Source organism: Rana temporaria, chromosome 5 (assembly GCF_905171775.1).
Source record: "Rana temporaria chromosome 5, aRanTem1.1, whole genome shotgun sequence".
Taxonomy (NCBI): domain Eukaryota; kingdom Metazoa; phylum Chordata; class Amphibia; order Anura; family Ranidae; genus Rana; species Rana temporaria.
The window spans coordinates 186,716,704-186,736,998 of record NC_053493.1 but is presented as its reverse complement, the minus strand read 5'-3'; the positions used below and the strand labels follow the sequence as shown (position 1 = coordinate 186,736,998).

The window sequence follows — 20,295 nt, the reverse complement described above, 5'->3', positions numbered from 1 at the left end:
GGGTGCGAAGTGGTTAACTGACAATTGCACAGTCATGCAACGTTGTACACAAACACAATTTATGTCCTGTTTGTCCAACAAATAGAACTTTCTTTTGGTGGTATTTAATTACCTCCAGCGGTTTTTATTTTTTTCACTATAAACAAAAAAGAATTTTGAAAAAAAAGAAAAATACATTATATATATATATATATATATATATATATATATATATATATATATATATATATATATATATATATATATATATATATATATATATATATATATATATATATATATATATATATATATATATATAATATAGTAAAAAAAAAAAAAAATAAGCGTATATTGATTGGTTTGCGCAAGTTATAGTGTCTACAAAATAGGGGATATATTTATTGGCATGTTTATTCGAAAAAACATTTTTTTTACTAGTAATGGCGGTAATGTGTGTGTGTGTGTGTGTGTTTTTTTTTTTTTTGTGGCACTGCTACATTTCGGCAGACAGAGCTGACACTTTTGGGACCAGTGACATTTTATATAACGATCAGTGCTAAAAATAGCCACTGATTTCTGTATAAATAACACTGGCAGGGAATTGGTTAACACTAGGGGCGATCAAGGGGTTAAGTGTTCCCTAGGGAGTTGTTTCTAACTGTGGGGAGAGTACTGACTGGGAGTAGAGAAAGAGAGCGCTGTTCCTGATCACTAGGAATAGACGATCTCTCTCTACTCCCGTCAGAAAGGAGATCTGTTTGTTTACATTGACAGATCCCCTATTCTGGCTCTCTGGAGTACATCGGCTCCTGCGACGCGCCACTCTTAAAGCGTCCAAAGTACACCTAATGGCGTTTCGCGCAGGCGAGCCAACCCGCCGCAGTATGACAGCAGCTGCTCCGCAAGCATCTAAAGAAATCATATTTTCTAGAAAATTCAATGTCACAAGCACATTAATATGAAATAATTTCTGAAAATGAAAAAGTAGATTTGCACCTAACAGTTCTTTCATCTGGTACACATCATCAGATTCAGAGATCAGCATTTGTATTTAAAGAAACTGGCAGGTAGCTTGCATAGGTTGCAATAAGGTACCACATTTCTGTCCAGGACTATATGTCCCATGAGGCATTGCTCCCCTTACATTCTAATGTTCTCGGGAATGTACGAACATGTGTATATGGTTTACTGAGCAACAGTTAGGTCGCGTACACACGATCAGTCCATCCGATAAGTATGGTCCGAAGGACCGTTTTTATCGGTAAACCGATGAAGCTGACTGATGGTCTGATGTGCCTACACACCATCGGTTAAAAAAAACACTTCAGTCCGTTTTCATCGGTTTTGACCGATCGTGTGTACGCGGCCTAAGAGATGGATAGATATCTCTCTTGATATGGCAAAATAGGTTGTATGCAGAGCACACCGCCATTTTGCCTGAGCTAATGATCAGATTTCGTCCCATTGAAATAATCCATCTTTATGATAAAAGGTTCACTCGCCATTCATTCGGTTTGCCATTCATTCAATAACCAAACACCACCATCCTGTTCTCAGTTCAGCATCACAGCTATCACTGGCTTGCCGACGACCCCACAGCGTCCTTTTATTATAACAAAAGCTTTCACAAACAGCAACTGATTGGTCACAGCATGTGACCTCCTCCATGGGAAGTCGGGACACAGCATGGGGGCTCCACACAGCAAATGCCCATATATGGATTTGACAACACAGGATGTGACAATATATGATCACCCTTCTAACAGGGATATTTAGATACATACAATATAATACTAATACAAAACAGCAGCATAATACAATAATCAATGAACACAGTTCCTGATGAGGGGAGCTTATCTGCAGGTATATGCTCACACCAACACAACATCAATGTTGATCAAGCACTGAGCGACGACAAAAGCACACATCCGCTAAACCGACAATGAGTTTGCAGAGTGGATACATCCCCACAGACGATTTTTCTGTGCATCACACAGGGGCCCTTTCACCGGCTGACATCCCCACTCCGCAAACACCCTTCTCCAAATCAGGAAGTTTATCTCAACCAGTCTGACTACCCCAGTCAGCTTTTTAGAGCGGGTTGCAGAAGTTCTAACCCTGGGTGACACTATGACAATACATATTAAATACATCTTCATAACATTTCCACAACTCTGTCTATCTCTCTCTGTGTGTATATATACTGTGTATATATTTCTATCTATTTGTGCTCATAAGTTTTACATACCCTGACAGAATTTATGATTTCTTGGCCATATTTTCAGAGAATATGAATAACACAAAAACACTTTTTTTTTACACATGGTTAGTGTTTGGCCTGAAGCTATTTATTATCGATCAATTGTGGTTACTCTTTGTAAATCATAATGACAACAGAAACTACCCAAATGACCCTGATCAAAAGTTTACATACACTGGTGATTTTGGCCTGATAACATGCACACAAGTTGACACAAAGGGTTTGAATGGCTATTTAAGGTAACCATCCTCACCTGTGACCTGTTTGCTTGTAATTAGTGTGTGTGTATAAAAGGTCAATGAGTTTCTGGACTCCTGACAGACCCTTGCATCTTTCATCCAGTGCTGCGCTGACGTTTCTGGATTCTGAGTCATGGGGAAAGCAAAAGAATTTTCAAAGGATCTGTGGTAAAAGGTAGTTGAACTGTATAAAACAGGAAAGGGATATAAAAACATATCCAAGGAATTGAGAATGCCAATCAGCAGTGTTCAAACTGTAATCAATAAGTGAAAAATGAGGGATTCTGTTGAAACCAAACCACGATCAGGTAGACCAACTGAAATTTCAGCCACAACTGCCAGGAAAATCTTTGGGATGCAACGAAAAACCCACAAATAACTTCAAGTGAAATACAGAAACAACCATAAACGCTACATTTGGAAAAGGAGTCAACAAGGCCTATGAGGAAAGGTACACTATTCCTACTTTAAAATGCGGAGGGGAGTTGCTGATGTTTTGGGGATGTGTGAGCTACAAAGGCACAGGAAATTTGGTCAAAATTGATGGTAGATGAATGCAGTATGTTATCAAACAATACTGGAGGAACATTTGCATTCATCAGCCAGGAAGGTGCGCATGGGACGTACTTGGACATTCCAACATGACAATGATCCAAGGCCAAGTCGACCTGTCATTGGCTACAGCAGAATAAAATGGAGGTTCTGGAGTGGCCATCTCGGTCTCCTGACCTCCATATCATTGAGCAACTCTGGGGAGATCTCAAACGTGCAGTTCATGTAAGACAGCCCAAGAATTTACAGGAACTGGAGGCTTTTTGCCAAGAGAAATTGTCAGCTTTACCATCTGAGAAGATAAATACCACAAAAGACTTCAAGCTATCAAAGTTTTTTTCCAGCAAAGTGCCTCATTGGCTCACATCATGGTTCTTCCTAAGGAGGGGAAGGACCATTCCCTTCCCCAAAATTATAGACTAATATCTCTACTAAATGGGGGACGTGGCCAAGATGGCGATCTAGACGGACGTGCTCCTCTCGAGCTCCTCTCTGAGACCTGATTATCCGCTATTTTCACGGATCCACCAAGAATTTTTACCCTGACTGAAGCCCGGTGTCCCCGGGCATGCGTAAAGGCAAAACCGGCTCTGGACGGCGAGGCGGCTCCACAGCAAAAGCGAGTCCCCTGCCGAAGCTGCCACAGACGCCAGTAGGCCGCGCGCACATGGCGTCTCAGACGGCGCCTTCCCCGGCGAATGCATCGGAGAAGGACCGCTTCCAGGCACTAATGCTGGCGATACAGGGATGCCAGACCACCCTTACGGGTAAGATCGACACCCTGCAGTTGGATCTTGAGCTCCTACGGAGGGACCTGGATGGTATACAGGAGCGGCTGGGTGAGGCGGAGCGGCGGGTGGGGGATTCGGAAGACTACATACCCGACCAGCGTGCATCCTTACACACTCCAGGTGAGAGTTAAGGCCCTGGAGTCGAGGGCGGAAGACAGCGAGAACCGCAGTAGAAGGAATAACCTTCGTGTGGTGGGTGTCCCGGAGGGGGCCGAAGGCCGGGACCCGACTACGTTCACTGAGACCATACTACGCAATCTGCTGCCGCAGGCCCAATTTTCCCCACGCTTTGTCGTCGAGAGGGCCCACAGAATGCTGCCGGGCCGTGCTGTACCGGGGCCCCCCCGCGCACCTTTATCTTTCGGCTGCTCAATTTCAGTCACAGGTATATGGCGCTGAGGGAGGCCAGAAGGGTCGAGGAACTCGGGTATGAAAATACGCGGCTGATGATGTTCCCTGATTACTCCCTGGATACCCAATGGCTCCGCAGGACATTCGACCATGTTAAGGTGCAGCTCCGCGCCAAGGGCCTGAAATACAGCATGCTGTTCCCGGCCCGGCTAAGGGGCATTGATGGAGAATCCACTCTGTATTTTACATCGCCGGAGGATGCCTCTCACTGGCTGGATACCCTCCCCAGGCATCGGTAACTGTATGGCTTTTCTGTTTTGCCCCCTTTATTCCCATCTCCTTGTACTACTTGACTGCACCTGAACGTTGCTCAGTTTGCCATCTACTACCTAGGTTGCGGGGCAGGACTGTGCCTCTCTGTTTTTGGCTCGATGGCCCCCTGCCCCCCCCCCACCTTTTGCACCCCATGACCTGGTATGTGAATTGCACATGGCCCCGCCTGGAACTATCTACCCCGTATCTGTTTACCTGGGGGGGCTGGTGGAGATATGTTTGCTGTTGGGGGGGGGTGCTTGCTGGACTGGGGTCGGGTGCATCCGGACACAAGGTGATGGATCTGGGAGACCATTGGGGCCTGCCCTGGGCCTTCGGGTCGCCGGGCCCCTGTTTACTAGTTGTACCGTTTAAGTGTGTGCCCCTAGCATCGCCTAGGTGAACTGTCTCTGAAGAATTTTTTCTGTTTATCATTTGTCATTTTTACGAACTGGGGTTTTATTTGCTTCAACATGTTCTGGGTGGATCCAAAGTTATCCGGTGATCTAATATGGGTCTTGGGGTGGTGGCCTCTCTGCTTGGTACTGGTGAGCCAGGTGTCTGCTCTCCCGGTGCCTCCGGACGGGTCGCCTTGTCAGTTGTCCCCATAGGAGACTTTCCTACAGTTTGATGGGGTTGGTTTGGGGTCTATGCACTCCGGTCTTGTTTCTGGACGTGCGGGGTGGGGGGATAGGTTGTGCTGTTATGTTATATTGTTTTTTTCCCTCTTTGTTTTTTTGAGTTGCCAATTTGATTGCCAGACTAATGCATGCCGTGTGCTGCCTTGGACGCCTCCTTTGGCCTGTGCTGGTTGCATAGGCCGGGTGCCCAACGCACTTAAGGTGACTGTCTCCGCGCAGTTGGTGGAATATCCTCTCCCACGTCGGCGCCACTTTGCCTGGCTTGACTGCCCTATACTACTAGGATTTCAATGGCTCCCATTAGGTTGATTTCGTGGAATGTCAGAGGGCTGAATGATAAGATAAAGAGATCGTTGGTCATGGCCTACCTTAAAAAATACTCTCCCCATATATGCCTACTACAAGAGACCCATCTAACGGGGAGGAGAATCTTGGGTCTGAGGAAACAGTGGGTGGGTCACTCTTATCATGCGGCATACTCCAACTATGCCAGGGGGGTTAGCATACTTATCCATAAGTCCCTAGCCTACTCCCTGCTAGACGTTAAGATTGACCCTGAGGGTAAATATGTGCTCCTGCACGCTGTGGTAGATACGGTGGAAATGTTGATTGTGGGCATTTACATACCGCCCCCTGCCACAGTGCTTTTTTGTCCCTGGTCCCCATTATGGCTGCATACCCCACGGATAATATTATCATTGCAGGGGACTTTAGTATGGTCCCGAACCCATCTCTGGATAGGCTGTCCTCTGACACTAGTGTTGACTCTCCCCTGCAGCGATGGGCTTCCTTGTATGGTTTTACGGATGTGTGGCGCTGAAAATATCCAGAGGTTAAAGAATATACATGTCTCTACCTCCTTTTCGGGCCATGTCCAGGATAGATTTAATTTATGTCAGCGGGGGGGGGGTTTGCTCTCGAGGGTTTGTGAGGTACAGATCCTTCCCAGGGGTATCTCGGACCATGCCCCAGTGCTCCTCCGATTAGACTCGGACGCCTCCGTCGGAGAGGCTGTGGCGACTTTCTCGTTATTGGATCTCAGAGGAACGGGTCACAGCGGAGATTTTTAGACGCATATCTGGGTTTTAGGAGGACAATGGGGAATCTACAACTATGAGTAACAGATGGGATGCCTTCAAGGCGTTCACTAGGGGGTGCTACCAGTCTGCCATCTCCCGAGAGCGGGGTGCTGCCACGGTCTGTCTTGAAGAGGCTGAGGCCAAGGCCCGGGATCTGGAGTCCCGATATGTTGCCACACAGAACCCGGTTACCTACTCAGATATGCAGACGGCCTACCGAGAAGTTATGCTTCTCCAAGTGGCTAAAGCGGGGAAGAAACAACTGGCCCAAACGCAGCGCATCTTTGAGCAGGGGGAGAAGACAGGACGCCTCTTGGCCTGGTTGGCCAGGGAGCAGCAACCTAATGCTACCATCGCTAGGATTAAAAACACTGGTGGGGTGGTGGAGGTAGACCCGATGACCATCAACGCATGCTTCGCTTCTTATTATGAGACACTGTACTCGTCCAGGGTGGATTACTCAGATGAGGAACTAGATTCTTTTTTGGGACAGGTGACCTTTCCGAGACTTGCAGAGGAGGCACGTACATATCTGGATAGTGGAATATCCATTGAGGAGAAGCAACAGGCCCTAGGGGAATTACAGTCGGGGAAAACCCCGGGGGTGGATGGCCTTCTCCCGGAATTCTACAAGGAATATGGGGAACTTCTGAGCCCCAGACTTCACGCCATGGTAGTTGCTTCCCTTAAAGATGACAGTCTCCCTCCCTCTATGGCGGAGGCCGTCATAGTGGTGATACACAAACCGGGCAAATACCCTGAGCTGTGTGCCTCCTACAGGCCTATTTCGCTTTTAAACGCGGATGCTAAGATCCTCACTAAGGTTCTGGCTCGGCGTCTCAACACGGTCATCCATACGGTGGTAGATGAAGATCAGACCGGTTTCATGCCTGGGAAGGGTACAGACATTAATCTCCGTAGGCTGTACACGGTGCTGGGGGCTCAGGGGGTCCTGGCCGAGTCCGACGTGGTGGCCTCCTTGGACGCTGAAAAAGCATTTGACTCGGCTGAGTGGACATATTTGTGGGAGGTCCTGCGTCTGTTCGGCTTTGGCCCCAGATTCGTATCTTGGGTGCAGGCTCTACTGCTCGGGTCCGAACGGGGTCGGCGCTCTCCCAGCCGTTTCGCCTTCACAGGGGCACTAGACAGGGCTGCCCTCTATCTCCCGGCCTCTTTGCCCTGGCTATTGAGCCTATGGCAATCCTACTTCGCTCCTCACCGGCGGTGCATGGTATCCCTATAGGCCCGGTCCAAGAAAAAATATCCCTGTACGCGGACGATACATTACTGTACCTGCGGAATACCTCTAATTCTCTTGGGGCAGCCCTGGCACTAATTGATATATTTGGCAGATTTTCCGGCGTTCGTATTAATTGGGGGAAATCGGTCCTTTTTGCTCTACACCCTTCGGACGCACCGGCCCCTGCGGGCACCCCTCTGCGATGGGTGTCACAATTTCGGTATTTGGGAGTGGAGATTCATAGGGACCTGAGGCAGTTTATTTCCCTGAACTTGACCCCGGTCATGTCCCTTCTGACGCAGAGATGTGCGGCTTGGAAGACACTACCCCTTACCCCGGTTGGCAGGGTCAGTCTGGTCAAGATGACGGTCCTGCCGAAATTTCTGTATATCTTTAGACAAGCCCCTGTTCCTATTCCCACTACGTTTTTCAGGAAATTAGATAGTCTGATTACCTCCTTTATTTGGAGCAGGGGTACCCCTAGAATTGCTAGATCTACCCTGCAGCTACCGGTCACTCTTGGGGGGCTTCCAGAAGTATTACTGGGCTGCAGTCCTCGTCACACTTAAAGGGGTGGTTCCCCCTAAAACAAATTTCTAACAATACATTCGTAAGACTGCTTACACTGCGGGTAGGCTGGCTTTTGTTTTGTTTTTTTAGTACATACCTCGATATCGCCATTTCGTCCCTTGGCGGTGGGCGTTCCTAGTTGATTGACGTTCCTCCGACGGGCACATACGTGACGTCACGACTTTCCGAAAGAAGCCGAACGTCGCTGCGCTGGCGCCGTATAGAGCCGACTCTATACGGCGCCTGCGCAATGACGTTCGGCTTCTGTCGGAAAGTCGTGACGCGCAGTATGCGCCCGTCGGAGGAACGTCAATCAACTAGGAACGCCCACCGCCAAGGGACGAAATGGCGATATCGAGGTATGTACTAAAAAAACAAAACAAAAGCCAGCCTACCCGCAGTGTAAGCAGTCTTACGAATGTATTGTTAGAAATTTGTTTTAGGGGGAACCACCCCTTTAAGTGGTGGCTCTCGGAGGAGCCGGCCAATCCGGCGGCTACTCTGGAGGCTGCGCTTCTGGGCTCCTACTCTGAGCTCCGCAACCTTATACATCGGGGGCCCAGATCTAGTCCCGCTGTAACACCCTCAATGAAGACTACCCTGCGGGTGTGGGAGACTGTTCGGTCCAAGGTCCAGAACCCTGATTGCTGGTCCCCGCGTACCCCGCTATGGGGGAACCCCCGGCTTTCGCACTTTCACTCCATACCTGACCCGGCCCTGTGGGCCCGCTTCGAGGTTAAAACGCTTGCGGACATCACCTTTGATGAATTAAAACAAAGGAAGGGACTGCCTAATCGGATGTTTTTTCGTTTTTTCCAATTGCGTCATGCGTTTCGGGCACAATTCCCTGGACTAATCACACTGGAGACTATGGGGGTGGAACGATTGCTGAGTGCGGCGGATGAGACTAAGCCCCTATCCGCCTTGTACTCACTGCTGGTTGGTTTGGATACCTCTAAGGTCTCCCAGTTGTTTTCGGTGTGGCAGGCGGATATTCCGGTGCTGGCTGACGACGACTGGGAAGAAGGGATACAACAATACCTTACCCTGGTGGTGTCGGCCAGGGATAGGTTTATTCAACTTAAATTCTTGCACAGGGCCTACTTCTCCCCCCAGTGCCTGACTAAAATATACCCGCAGTGGAGTCCCATCTGCTCCAGATGTAGTGTGGAGGAGGGTTCTTTTTTTCATGTGGTCTGGTCTTGTCCCGTATTGCAAACTTACTGGCAGGGGGTGGCTAATGTAATTAACTCTGTAAGTAAGATAGCTGTACCCTGTGACCTTTTGCCGATGCTCCTGGGAATAGTGGACGATCTGCCTGGTGCTCCCTCTAAAAAACTTTTTTTTTTTTTGCAGCCTTCTACGCCAGGAAGGCTATTCTGCTGAGATGGAGGGAGGCTTCTCCTCCCACGGTGCCACAATGGAGAGCGCTGATTAATGCGGCTCTCCCTCTATATAAACTGACATATATGGGTCGCAACTGCCCCGGGAAGTTTGATAAGGTGTGGGCGGCCTGGGTGAAAGCGGAACAATTAGACCTGGATTAGGGGGAGCGGGAATGCCTGGTTGCTCCTTCTTTCTTTATTTTTTTTTTTTTTTTTTGGGTGTCCTTTTTCGCTTCACTGGGGGCCACGTGGGATCTCATCGGATTGATAGCACGGGTTACGATTGTCTGAGGGTTTGATGATGTGAGGCCTGTCTCCCCCGCCTCCCCCCATGTTTCTCCCCTCTCTTACTTATATATTTTGGGATGGGCTTGTGGAGTCCTTTCACTTTGCCTTGCGGGGGATCCCGCTCCCATCACTGGTATGGTTTCCAGGGGGTATGGCCTGCTGTTTATAAGCCGGATTCGGTATGTACTTGGGTATTGACTCTACCTCAGGGAGAATGTTTTCATGCACGACCAGCTACCTTTGGTGTTACCTTAATGTGCCTTATTTACTTGCTGTATTTGTCTTTCACTGCTGTATTCTATGGTGAATTATGTTTATATAATGTCTGGCAACTGTATATTTGCTCTGTGGTTTTACATCAATAAACAACTCTTTTGTTAAAAATATCTCTACTAAATGCAGACCATAAAGATTTTTGTGAAAATCCTGGCCAATAAACTGTTGAGATATTTATCTCCTCCCCTCGATAGTTCACCCTGACCAGACATGCTTTATTATAGACTGAGAGGCCAGGGATAACTATTAGGCCTATTCAGGTTGTCCAATGGGCCCTGAACACATGGGTGTCCGTCCCCATACCTGATCCTTTCTACGGACGCTGAGAAAGCCTTTGATCAGGTTGATTGGGACTTTCTCAGGGCTGTACTGCTACGGCTTGGGCTGGGTTCCTCCTATGCTACGCTGGATCTTGGCGCTCTATACATCCCCCTACTGCCCAGATCAGGGTTAATGGTGTTCTTTCCTTTGAGTTCTCCATTTGGCATGGCACGAGGCAGGGATGCCCGCTTTCACAACTATTGCTCGCTCTGGTTGATTCATTTGGGAGCTCCCATGCCTTCATGATCTGCTGTCGCTGACGGTTAGATCCTTTGGATCCAGTAAGCGTATTCCACCTACTTCATATAATCGGAAGTAATGTTGGTGCCATGATTTACGCAGCGTCTATTCACATTGTATTGATGGACATTTTTTCACATTGCGTTTTTATATATTCACATATATGGACTTTTTGTCTGATTTGTTTTAGTTACTCAGTTGATTTTGAGTGCTTCCTATTACCACCAGCGTTACATTTATATTTACTACTTCTTTCAATTTTGTCACATTGCTGTGTAGCAGCTCACTTTTTGGTTTAGATAAGCGCAGTATTTTTCCTTTTTTCTACTACCTTCAGAGCTTTCACGTTTACTTGGGCTTCCACCGCCATAAAATATCTGGGCATTCAACTTACCAACAGTCTAGATTCCCTTTATACACACAATTATGCTCCCCTACTTCGGAAGGTGCATCAGGATTTACAATCCTAGGATAGAGCAACCTTCACATGGATTGGCTACACAAACATTATTAAGATGACTGTATTGCCCCGCATACTTTTCATCCTGCAGATGGTGCCTGTGTCCCTACCTAGATGCTTTTTTACTGAGCTTCGCAGCCTCTTTACCTCATTTGTTTGGAAAGGTAGGAAGCCACGTCTAGCCATGGCTTTGTTGCAACGACCCAAACGGCTGAGAGGCCTTGGCATCCCCAATATTTTACAATATTATAGAGCTATTGCTCTGCAGCGCATACTTAAATGGACATTTCACACCCCCTCTAAATTATGGGTACTCCTTGAAAAGACCATGGCAGGCCATAATCTATGCTACGCACCGTCTTTTCGAGCAATAGGGGTTTATCACCAACCAACACCACATTTTCTCAGAATTTGGGACAGGTTAAATAGGTCCCTAGCCCCCTCAACATCGCCACTAGAGCCTGTTGGTGGCTTCCTCCTGGGGAGAAGTTGTCCTTTTTTGGTTCCTGGATAACTGATGGGGATGTTAGGCTGTTACCTTCCATGAAGCGAGACAAACTATCTTTGCTGGACGTTCTCAGGGAGCGGTACAGGCAAAAGGCAACACTCCTCCATATTTGATGGGACTGTCCGTTGGTTTCACCCTTTTTTGGTCTGCATATCAGATAGCCTAGGCATAGATGTGCCTTTCTCCCCAAAGCACTTCCTGCTTCTCTTCCCCCACCCCCATCCCCCTCTCTCATTATAAATGCAGTGCTCTCTGGCACCTTCATAATGCCGCCAATTCACCAATTCACTGGAAGAACCCGTGAGTTCCGAGCATGTTGGACTGGCGTGGGAAGTTGACAGATCATGGAAGCAGAGGAATGGGTGGCCACATGCAAGGGAACTCGTGAGCGCTTTGACTTGATCTGTACCTCGTGGCGGAGGCATACCCCGGACAGGCCCCAGTCTCCTCTAGTCTAGATATTGCTCTGTTAACGTTGATAGAACCTGCTTTCGGGCAGCTTGTCCAGGCGAACTGGACTGAATCAGGTTCAGAACCAGACACAGAATTAGAATTTATGTTCCTAGCATAGTTACACCGCACTAGCCAATGAACCAGGTGTGTTTGCTGATTTTTTTTTCTTTTCCTTTTGTACATTATTTACATGTTCTTACTTTATGTGAGCCTTGGATGCTGTAAGGTATCTGCTCTGATTTATTGACCGAGCCCCAGCTCCTTCCCCCAAAGTGTGTGGGAATGTCCACTGGGATTGAAAATATAGGATGGGCTCGTACTAGCAATAATTACAGTTGTGGTGTGATGTATTCTGGCGCTACCGATGTCAGTATTTGCCCTTGGGGTGCATTTTGCCTTCCCTTTCCCCTTACTCTTTTGTCTGTACACAGTTTTTGTATGGTTTAAAATGTAAAATAATATAAAGATTATATAAGAAAAAAAAAAGAGTAAACACAGTTGATGGATAATGAATGGCTTCAGCCAAATACTAACCATGAGCGATTAAAACTTTTTTTGTATTATCATTCATATTCTCTGAAAAATTGCCAATAAATCATAAATTCAGTATAAAAAACCTTAGTCGTCAGGGCAAGCCAGATTTTAAGTCTGGTAAAGGCCTAGGTAAAAAGTGTTTCTTTTTTATTAGAGACAAGGCCAAGAGTGTAGCATTTTTTTACTCCTACAGCCCTTGCCAAGAGCACACAATGACACTAGGCCAGGGGTAGAAGGAAGGTTATCCCCGTTTTTTCAGTTGGTGGATAGAAATGACAGAAAGTGTCTTTGTCCTTCAGATCATAAAGTCAGGCTACAGACTGAAATTCATTCTTCCCCCCCAACCCCAGAGATTTTTTTCTCTCTGCAGCCCAGAGAATCTTTACAAAAATAATGGCTACGTCTGGGAGTTTTTAATCGTTCTTTATTTGGACGACTTTCTAATTTTTGCACAGGATCAGCAAAAACTGGCCAGAAATGTATCACTGATTCTCCAGACCCTCGAAGTTGGGCTGGAGAATTAATCAAGAAGTCCTTCTTGGTCCCCTCTCATACACTAACCTTTTTGGATTACCAAATAGAAACGGTGAATCAAAAAAATTTACTAACAGAAGAAAAAGTGAGGAAAATTATTCTTTCTGTTCAACGTTCAGGCTACTTCCATGAGCATCTGTATGCCAGACTATGCAGTCATTAGGGTTAATGACAGCTATCCCAGGAGTTCCAGGGAGTCGGTTGCACTCCAAGATCCTTCTGACGTTTCTCCTCAGGTCATGGAGTTTCAAAAGGAGTACCCTAAATCAGTTAGTTCCACTTGCATCTGGAGATTCTTTGGATCTGTTTTGGTGGGAGCAACCAAAACATTTATGAGACCGGAAGACCATGGGTTTAGGTCTCACCAGTCAAGATTACCACCTTCACCGTTCTCTGGGGTTGAGGTGCCCACTCAGACTGGCCAAGGAACTTGGTCCAAGTTTGAAAGGAAAAGTAAAATTACATATGTAAAAATAAACAAAAATAAAGTCTGTAATAAAGATTTCCTGTGTAAAAATTTTTTTTTTTTCAAAAAGCATAAACTGGTGAGATTCAGTGCATAAAATCAAATGCAGTCCATAAACGAACATTCCTAGTTTCTGACACCAGTGATCAGCTTGCTTCAATATAGGAAAATTGGTACATCCATGCAGTACAGATAATACGGTGGAAAATTGTAGATGAAATAGCCTCTTACCAGAGAGACGATCTTATGGGCATATCATCCCCGACCTGGGAGCTGTAGTTCGTGCAGACAAGCAGGATCTGGCGTTCATGTAGCAACAAAGTAAAAAAAGAAAAGGAAGACTTGATAGTGTAGTACTTTGTAGCAAAAATGGAGCCTATCATTTTTCAAAGACGTTGCTATTACTTAGCCTGCTGGTTGTTACCGAGGTTATTTGGATTTTAGAGATACCGCTATTTGTTTCTGTTTAAACTGTCACTTCACAAGTATCAAAACTGTGTTGTTCCTACTCAGAAACTTTTTTATTAAAGAAGTGTTTTGCTACAAAGTACTACACTATCAAGTCTTCCTTTTCTTTTTTTACTTTGTTGCTACATGTTTTTTAAAACATCCGGGGAGAGCTGTATACGCTGATCACCTCACTGCTGAGGAGTGGATTACAAGTGCTGTTGCACCTGAAGCACAGAACGCCAGATCCTGCTTGTCTGCACAAACTACAGCTCCCAGGTCGGGGATGATATGCCCATAAGATCGTCTCTCTGGTAAGAGGCTATTTCATCTACATTTTCCACCGTATTATCTGTACTGCATGGATGTACCAATTTTCCTATATTGAAGCAAGCTGATCGCTGGTGTCAGAAACTAGGAATGTTCGTTTATGGACTGCATTTGATTTTATGCACTGAATCTCACCAGTTTATGCTTTTTGAAAAATTTATTTTTTTACACAGGAAATCTTTATTACAGACTTTATTTTTGTTTATTTTTACATATGTAATTTTACTTTTCACTTATATGTTTGTGGGTTGCGCACTATTACTTTATTAACATACTTTTGCTTGCTGAATATTCCAGCAAACTCCACTATTGCAGCACCAAATTGAAAGTTTTTTCATCTCAAACCCTTCCTTCACCTATTGAATTCAATTAGAGTCCCAAGGTGTCCTAATTAGAATTTAACCCTTTATTAATATTCACCATTATATCTGTCAACACATTTTTTTCATTTATTTTTGTATCTGATACTATTAAGGAGAAGCGCAAATTCACCTTGCCTTACAAGTTTGAAAGGAGCCTGCCCATCAACATATTGGAGATTTGGGCAGTGCACCTAGCCCTTAAAACCTGGACACGCAGATTACAGGGTTACCCTGTTCGGATTCAATCCGACAATGCTACTGCGGTGCCTTTTATCAATCATGAAAGAGGCACCCGCAGTTGGGATGTTCAAAGAGAAGTGAACCAGATATTGGTTTGGGCAGAAAGTCATATTCCTTGTCTTTCTGTGGTTTTCATTCCAGGGGTAGAGAATTGGCAAGCGGATTACCTAAGCCGCCAGCAGCTGTTAGCAGGAGAGTGGTCTCTCCACCTCGACATTTTTCGGGCCATGTGCCAGAAATGGGGACCCCAGATGTAGACCTACTAGCCTCCAGGTTCAACAGGAAGTTTGACACCTTTGTGTCAAGGATAAAAGATCCTCTAGCCCTCGGAACAGATACACTAATGATTCCTCGGGATCAATTTTTAATTGATCTATGCATTCCCTCTGGTTCCGCTCTTACAGAGACTGCTTTGCAAAGCCAGGAAAGAGGGAATACCAGTGCTTCTGGTGGCCCAGAAGGTCCTGGCACACCGAAATAGTAAGGATGGCGGTGGGGAAACCGTGGATTCTTCCACTTCACCAAGACCTGCTCTCGCAGGGTCCAGTGTTCCATCCTTCCTTCCGAAAGCTAAATTTGGCGGTTTGGCTGTTGAAACCTACATATTGAAGAAACGTGGGCTCTCAGGTCCAGTTCTCTCCACTCCCATTAATGCTAGAAAGCCGGCCTCCAGGCTCATCTATTATAGAATCTGGAAGGCATATGTTTCCTGGTGTGAATCCAGAGGGTGGAATCCGCAAAAATATGTCATTGGTAGGGTTCTGCCCTTTTGTCAAATAGGCATAGATATGAAATTAGCCCTGAGTTCCATTAAGGTTCAAATCTCGGCTCTGTCAGTTTTCTTTCAGAGGCCATTGGGATCTCATTGCCTGGTCCCAGGCATTTGTTCAGGGGTTAATGTGGGTAAATCCTCCAGTCAAACCTCCCCTGTGCCATTCCATTAATTCTTTTGAGTAGGAAATTTAGCCTTTTTGATTGCTATCTCCTCTGCTAGGAGAGTTTCTGAATTGGCAGCTCTTTCCAGTAAAGAACCTTATTTAATTTGTCACAAGGACAAAATTGTGTTGAGTCCCCAACCTTCCCCATCCTTAAATCAAGATGTTGTTTGCCTTTCTGTTTTCATGAGCCGCAGTCGGTAGGGGAAAAATTATTGCACTCTCTGGATGTAGTGAGAGCAATGAAAGTTTATCTGCAAGCAACTGCTCAGATATGTAAAACAGATGTCTTGTTTATTCTGCCAGATGGTCCCAAAAAGGGCCAAGCTGCATCGAAAGCAACTATTTCTAGGTGGATTCGACAAATGATAATCCAAGCTTATAGGTTAAAGAACGAGGATCCTCCTTTTCATGTTAAAGCGCACTCGACCAGGGCGATAAGTGCTTCATGGGCAGTGCATCATCAGGCTTCTATGGCTCAGATCTGTAAAGCTGCAACTTGGTTTTCAGTCCATACATTTACCAAATCATATCAAATAGATATAAGGGGGCATGAGGATTCAGGCATAGTGTGCTGCAGGCAGCAGTATAGGGCTTCACGCCCGATGGCGGCCTGCTTGATCGGTCTCCCTCCCCTCATATTGAGCATTGCTCTGGGACGTCCCACTTTGTAATGATTAAAGGCTCTGTGTCCTGTGGTGTACGAAAAAGAAAATAGGATTTTTTATAACAGCTTACCTGTAAAATTATTTTCTTGTCGTACACCACGGGACACAGTCGTCCCTCCCTTCTATGGGATCCTTACTGCTTTGTTACAAAACGGAAGTACTTCCCTTTATGGGAAGGGTTATATAGAGGGGAACTTGTCTTCATTGGGTGCGGAGCTATACAACCCACTATGTAATGATTAAAGGCTCTGTGTCCCGTGGTGTACTCCAAGAAAATGATTTTACAGGTAAGCTGTTATTAAAAATCCAATTTTCTTTTCTTTCCTATTAAATCATCTGCATTAAATATAGAGACTTTTTGAATTAGTTACAGGGAGACTGTTACAGTTCTCTTTTTTTTTTTTTTTTTTTTTTTCTTCTTCCCTCAAATACTTTATTTCTACCACCAAGGGCGAGTCCAGATTCTCATAACAATCAGATATAAACCGTTACATAACAGATATATCAAAATAATAAATCAAAGATTAATAATCATATCCTTCATAACATCCTTCCTGCACCCCTAGGGAGGATATCCTGCCAATTTTGCAGCGAGTGGGCGGACCACCTCCAATCACTGTGTCTGGGATCACCCTATCCATTTTCTCAGTATAAACAAAAACCCAAAGAAGGCAAAGAGAAGAAGAAGAAAAAAAAAAAAAAAAGATTCTTAAGAGAGGGGCCCCCAGGGGATACCCTGGGTAGGCGATGGGCAACTAGTTATTAACTATTTTAAATTGTACTACCTATATCTGACCTTTATGAATTAAGCAGGATCAGACCTTCAGAAGAAATAAACCTATTCCACTATCTCCATACCTCCTGCATACTTTTCTTGTTGGTTTTGTGCTGAAAGTGTAAGATCTTCCATCTTATTTATCTCTTCCACTTTATGAAGCCAACCTCTAACCATAGGAGGTAGCGTATTTTTCCACCTAAGTGGAATACATGCTTTGGCCACATTTACTAAATGTCGTAAGATAGATTGCTTATATTTTTTCACAGGTATATTCATAACGTGTAGTAAAAAAAAAGGCTGGGTCCTCCGGCATCTCCGGTGTTTGTAAATTTTTGACTAATGTTCCGTACCTTCTTCCAGTAAGATGTTATTTTTGGGCACGACCAAAAAATATGTAACGGCGTACCCAGGGCTGTGGAGTCGGAGTCGGAGTCGGAGTCGGGGGAAATTTTGGGTACCTGGAGTCGGCAAACAATGCACCGACTCCGACTCCCACTCCTATTAAATTTAGATTGTAATAAAAAAAAAAAAAAGCAAGTTTAAATGTCCCAATTCACAAAAAGTTATAATTAATGACTTCTCTACTGTAAGAATAAAGACCAATGCATGCAGTGCCTCACGTAACCGCAAAACGAACACGTTAAGTGACCGTGAAGAAGCATGCTTTTCATGTGCTTCACTATATGGCACGCAACGCACAATTAGGAGCTGCAATACTTATACTTTCCATAGTGTTGTGTTCTGCTTTTACAGGGAACGCAGCGTCCATGTGTGACCTAGCCTCTCACTGATAAGTAAATATGTTTTTTGCAGGACTAGAGAGTGAGACACTTGTATAAGTGAAGGGAATGGAGGGCCAATAGTTCAAGACTGAAGCTGTAAACCATTGGAAAAACTGCTGTCATTTAGCTAAGGCTATAAAAACTTGTAAACTCTGATTGTTAGCTTAAACTTTAAACATGACTATGGGATTCTCCTAGGAAAATCAAGTTTTAGAATAAATGCCCCTTCCTGGATCCTCCCACTGCCCTATCTTCAGCAGCAGATAAGCACACAAAGGAGAAAGCAGCAGCCCAACTACCTCTCTAAGATTATTTTCAGCCCTAAAAATAATAAAGTCTGACTTAAGAGCCTCTATGAAAGAGGATCTGGCAGAGGCAATTCTCTTCCTCAGAACTCTACATTGAATTGATTTGCATTTGCTAAGCCTATAACTACATTTCAAGATTAATATAAACCATTTGTAGGTTTTACAGATTTTGTTTTTGGTTCATTATAGATAAGCTTTGTTTTTGTTCTAAAACAACCAAATAATGTGGTTTGTATTTTTGAACTGGTAAAGATCCTGTTCCTGATGTTTATGCCTGCTGCTACTATCCAGCCACTTGATGGTAGGTTGCGTTTCTTTCCCTCAAGGAATGTATAAAATACATTCGCATATTAATACAGAGGAGTCGGAAGTACATAAAACTGAGGAGTCGGAACATTTATCTACCGACTCCACAGCCCTGGGCGTACCTCTCAACTCCATACATCTCCAGCACCGGTATGATATTTCCAGATAAAATTTATGTAGTCTCTGTGGGGTATAGTACCATCTTGTTAGTATTTTATAATTCATCTCCTGAATCTTGGTACATATAGATGATTTCAGCGAGAGAGCGATCATATTTTGTCTTTAGCTAGTTGTAAACTTACAGTCCATCTCTCTCCCATTTCTCTATCCAAGATAAATGTAGTTTTTCCGGAGGGTAAATCAATAAAGTGTACATTTTTGAGAGTGTTTGTGTCAAAGTCCCCTCCTTCGTGCAGTATTCTTCGAATATGGTTAATTGTCGTCTAAACCTCTCTGGTGATTTAAGTGTATAAAGGAAGTGGCGGAGCTGCAGAGCGTTCCAAAAAGGTAAACAGAAGGGGCCCGCCGGTTCCATTAGGGCCGTTTATGGATGGCCAACCGTCTGATGCTAGGAATTGTGATGCACGAAAGTGATTAGTTTGTCGAAGATTGGAGAAGTGATGATCTCTCAAACCTGGAGGGATCCCCGGATTCCAGAGGATAGGCATCAGAGGCGAGTCCATAGTCGAGAGAGAGGTTTTAATGATCACTTGTGAGCAAATTCGTATTGTAGGGCCTATCAGTGGGTGCCTCTTTAGGTCGGGCGATAGCTTATCATAACACCATGGTGCTCCTTTCAATAGAATATCAGTTTGCTCTTGTTTAATCCGAACCCAGAGTTTGTCTATTGAATGTCGGCTCCAGTCTGAGTCTCCCCATATGTACCACCTGGTAATATTTAAGTACATCTGGAAATGCAATCCCTCTACTATGTTTAGGTCGGGATAATTGGAGTCTGGGAGTGCGTGGTCTCTTATGTGCCCATATACATTTAATAAACAGGGAATGAACCTGTTTAAAGTATTGAGATGGTATCTTGATCGGCAGAGTTTGAAATAAATATAGATACTTGGGTAGAATACTCATCTTTAAGAGATTGCATCTAGCAAACCATGAATGCAGTCCCCGATTCCATGCCTTTAACAAAATACGTGTTCTAATCAATAGGGGGGGGGGGGGGGGGAAGTTAAGTTCATAGATTCGTGATAGATTAGAGGGGATATATGTTCCCAAATATTTCAAGGCTGTATCTGTCCACTTGAGCCTGAAATTTGTCTAAGGTCTGTAGCTTCTCGATAGGTAAGCCTACCCCCATTGCCTCTGATTTATTCAAATTAATCTGTGGATTAGATAGTTGACCATAAGTCTCAAATTTGCGGATCAGATTCGGCAGCGAAACCACAGGGTTGGTGAGGGAGAAGAGCATATCATCGGCAAAAGCTGTGATTTTTTTTATGTTGCTCCTCTCCCACACCAACTCCGGTAATGTTTGGGTTCAGACATATCCTACACAAAAAAGGCTCAAGGGAAAGAACAATAAAGTAAAGGGGATAGTGGACACCCCTGCCTCGTCCCATTTGAGATGGGAAAAAGGGTCTGATAAAACTGTTAACTTTGACCTGGGCCGTCGGGTGTGAGTAAATCTTGGATATCCATT

General features: G+C 44.9%; 1 protein-coding gene across 5 annotated transcripts in view; it reads left to right on the top strand.

The window, feature by feature from the left end:
- ICE1 (interactor of little elongation complex ELL subunit 1) overlaps positions 1 to 20,295 on the top strand; it is a 537,335-nt gene that overhangs the window by 36,476 nt on the left and 480,564 nt on the right. The window lies entirely within an intron of this gene.